Here is a 4,802-nt window from a genome sequence, read left to right as displayed (position 1 = left end):
TGGAGCAGCTTGCCATAACGTTGGGGAGGTCAGGGAAGGTAGTCAATGCAACCGATGGAGCACCTGGAAGGCAGTGTCACTGACCTCGAAGGTACCGGGCAGCCGTTCCAGGGTTCCCACATACTGCTCTATCATTTTCAGGGTTCTGTATAATGTAGGTCGGTGCCCTTGACAGAAAAAGTAAGAGGTTCCATCATGATGACTTAGTTCTCTCTCTCGACTTGTCTTTTTTACTTGCTATCTAATGTTGCTCTAAGTAAAGAAAAAATTAATTATGAGCAAGACTTTTGCCAGTTATCTTGATAGTTTCAGTAGCAGATTACATTCAAATAGTAAGAGTATTTAGCTCATCAATGTTGAATCAATGAAATTAGATAATTCATATTTCATAACAAGTATATATATGTGTATTTTGTTTGTAATAAGTAAGGGGAAATGCTAATGTCAGGGGCAGAAATGCTTTCATTTTGCTGCTTGATACATGCACATCCCCCTAACGCTCCATCTTTGCATTACCGATGAATTAGGAAGGACTGTGGATTGCCCTGTATTTCCCCTTCCTTCTGCATCATTATTTCCAGTACAAATGGTTGGCTCATACAAGGAACTAACATGAGTGAGAAAGGGTAGGAGATTTGTATTTCTTTCTGGATCTGAAGGTTGTTCTAATCAGAGGTCCTGTTCCCTCTTAGTCGTAACTATTCATAAATAGGGAATCTCTTATACTCACTTTGAGTCTCTGAATTCCCACACATGCGTGATTCCACTGTGACTCTGCTTCCAGGGCACCACAAGTGAAGTGGACGAATGCGAGGTCCAGGAATGGCAGTGACGCTGAGATTACACATATGTCCTCTGCATGTGTGTACTCCGTTAGCCCATCAAACTCCACTGGGCTAATATAAGTTCAAAGGTAAAATTATGAAGAATGTTAGTGATAACAACAACATTAAAGCAAACATGGAACTTTTACTTTGGCAGGGCTCCTCATTAATCTGTGCTCCAAGATAACCCCAGGTGGGCAGGGTCTGGGTCTGGGGCTGCAAAAGAAACAGGACAGCAAACCGGAACAGCTAAGGAAAGATTCTGTTGTTTGTTTTCTTGTGTCCAGGGGCAGCTAAACATGGCCCCAGTGACCTGATTCTTTTTTCCCCATCACCACACTTTATATCCCCATGCTCTTTCCTTTTTGCTTTCCCTCTTTATCTCAGTGCCTATATGGTGATTACTAATGGGCATGGTTGTTGTTGTTTTTCTTTCTTTCCTTAAGTGTTTTACATTATCAGATTATCTGCTATGGAACTATTTATTGTTCTGATTTGCTTTATTGCTCCTAATTTTTTCAAACACCCTTCATTTTGTTGAAAATGACTGCACTTCAGCTTTTCTAAACTATGTATCATGCTCATAGTATAGAATGATCATTCCTTGATCTAGTCCTCCCATGATGGCATGTAGGGTGTTCCCATGCAGGGAAAACTGTTGGCCATCATCTCCAACACCCAAGTCCCTGCCTGAAATAGAGTGCAGGAAGTTTGCTGAGGGCCTCATGAACCCAGATTGGGGACAGACATTCTCCTCAAGAAGGACTCGTTGGTCATCAGATTTTCTCCAGATTGCTGAGGCTCTTCTTGTCTGGATCCATTCATATACCTCCAACAAGGTAGTGCCTGTGTAGAGACTGCTCGACAGTCTCCGTGAGCTGGCCGCAGTCCACTTACAAGGCAGCTAGACACCCATAGGCCTACCAAATGGCACCATCCAGTTGGCATTTTGATTCTAAGCTCAGTCACTACAAACAAACATCTTTCCAGCTTCCTAGCCAGGGAGCTGATTTCCTTCCCACGCTCCTTCTCCTCAAGCACCATCCTAGTGACCTCTCACTGGTCAAATGTCCATTAGGCCACCTTGAATCTCAGGGAAGCCCCTCTAAAACAGGGCATGAGAAAGTACTCTGTGCCCTTTGGCTTATCGAAACTGCTGCCTGAACAGAGAACAGGGCTTCTCTGCAATAGAGACTCTTACATATCACAGGCCTGAAGGAACACAGTGTAACAACCTTCTCAGTTTTGGAATTCATTCCACCTCCACTCACAAAGAACCTGGATTCCTCGAGACATCTTTCATGCAGGCCTTGGATCTGACTTCCAAAAGGCTTTTTTTTGTGCCAGCATTGTTCTGCTTTCAGAGGTGACTAAGTCTCTGTTCCTAAGTCTCCCGTAAGCAATACAAAATTTTTAATAAGAGAAAAGAGAAAGAAAGAAAAAATAGAAGAAAAAAGAAAGGGAGAAGAACAGTCATCAGAGGAAAAATTACATTGCTAATAAAAATAAATGGACAGATAAATATGTAATGTATATCACTGTTGACGAGGGATATAGAAGTTAAACAATATCATTTGACTACTGAAGTGTTAAATAATACTAAAATAAACCAACCTTGAATTAATGCATGATTAATTCATGATATATGAATTAAAACATTAAAGATATGAATTTTTTTCCTTTACAGATTCATTTCAGAATAATAGTGTTAAAACCACAAGCCCAAGTAAAACTTCTTCAGTGTATTCTGATCACCCCGTCTTTCTTATCTTACATAATGTTGAAGCCTCCCCAATACACATTTTAAATCCTTTTATTACATCTCATTCTTGGTTTATGCTATGAAGCAAGCAGCAGCAATTTTTTAAAATGCTACAAAGTAGCCCATATTTTTACACAAATACCAATCTTATTCCCAGTTCTTGGTCTGAAATATTTCACCTTATGTCACCACATGGTATACCCATTACTATTAGTTTTAGCGAAAATAAACCTAAAAACAGTATTATTCCTATTGCAGCCCAAACATCTGAACGAAAAATATTAAAAAAAAAAAATTCAACAGTGGGAAGCATAGAGCTAATTCTGGACCTGTAAACATAAAGAAGTAATCCTTTCCATCATGACTTTGCCAAGGCACATGTAGTGGAGATCACAAGAATACAGAACTGTATTCTTACACTGTTATGACACTTTGCTGATGATGATCATTGCTATCTATTATAAAAAGTTACCACTAATAAAAATATTAGCAAATGCCTTTTACATATACATACTATTGGATGGTTGAAAAGAATTGAGAAAACATACCTTCAAGTGGACATATGATTTATTCAGTCATTTATTAAAAGAAAAAAACAAAGTTCAATGTATATTTCTCTTTTAAATATGAAGCTATGCATGTAATTTATAAAATACAGGACATTTTTGCTTATGAGTTGATAAGTGATATTAACACAATCCTATTACAATCCTATCAAATAGCAGTGACTGTTACCCCTACATTCTTACCTGTTCAGCCTGGGATCAAAACCAGAGTTTATTTCTTCCCATATCAAAAGTATATACTAAATAAAAGACCTAAATGTTAATGAAACATTGATTTTGGTTGTTTTAAAGACATTTTCTTGAAAATTATTCTAGGCCCTCCCTGGTGGCAACGGGTTGGGACGCAGCACTACAAGATAGCTGCAGCTGCTTCAGGGTGGGTTGGCGTGGTAGACCTCTATCTTCCCGCCTGCTGTTTCCCTCAGCAGTGTGCTTCCTCAGTCTGCCTGATCTGCTCCCCACTCTTTCTCTTGTGAAGCCTCTCACTGCCCCTGCACCTCTGGCTTGCATCCCAGTTCTGTATGCATAAATAAATAAATCTTTTAAAAAAAGAAAATGATTCTAAACCACTTAAAATAAAGATGCCTCAAAGTATAACTACTGTGCAAAGTAAAATTTTAAGTGTAATCAATTATAGTGAATTTGATTTTTAAAATGATGACTCTGAATCTGTAATATTCTTCTTGAATACTTCTATGTGTGTTGAAGTCAGTATTGACTTTCAAATTTCTTAATCTTGAGACTTTATGTAGGCTTTTTCCTACCTCCAATATTTTGTTATGGGATTATTTGTGAAAATATTCAGGTGATTCTTGATAGGAGGTTGAGCTTTATGGAAGTGAACTTCCAACTTTTATTCAACACTTTCCTGTTGGAGAAATTCATTCTGCCTTTAAGCCCCATATTCACCTAGACTTCACAACTTACTTTTCCTTGCAGGAAACCCTTTTTGATGACTTTTCTCATGAGAAATACTATTGAAAAACTTTTAATACCTCAAAAATATCTAAATAAAACTACTGAGAATGCTGTAAGATACTAGTTTTTGTCAACAAAATGGCAAGTTGGTTGAACACTGGCTAAATCAAAACATTTTATTGTTTTCAATTTGCAGGTGATTTAGGAAGACTGCTGCAAAACGTGATCTAGAACAAGTGCACATATTATTAATGAGACACTGGCTGTATATGACTAATATTCTAACAATGGATCAGTACCTTGCACTAGACTCATATTATAGAGGATTTAATGTAGCTGAGTATTCGTTTGTCTTATCGATTCATTTGTCTTATCGATTCATTACCATGTCTCTTAGAGACAGCACTATCATCAATTCTGGAAATGTGTAAAAATATTATCTAATAGTATAATCCAATTACTAGCTCTGAATCAGAATCTCTAGAAAAAAACTTAGGAACATTATCTTCCCTTCTTTCTGTTCCTTCCTCACCCCTTCAAGCAAATTTCAAGGTCAAAAACCATTGATGCAAAATCAAAGAGAAAAACAACAAACTAATAAAGAACAAGAAATCAGTTTCCACAATTCCTCACTTAAGAGAATGGAAGCGAATATTCAAATCACCTGAGCTTATTTTTTTTTTGTATTTTAAAAATTAATGTATTTATTTTTTTATTAAAAAGTTTATTTTT

Source organism: Condylura cristata, unplaced genomic scaffold, assembly GCF_000260355.1.
Source record: "Condylura cristata isolate star-nosed mole 26May11 unplaced genomic scaffold, ConCri1.0 scaffold00007, whole genome shotgun sequence".
Lineage (NCBI taxonomy): Eukaryota > Metazoa > Chordata > Mammalia > Eulipotyphla > Talpidae > Condylura > Condylura cristata.
Note: the sequence above shows the minus strand (reverse complement) of the source record.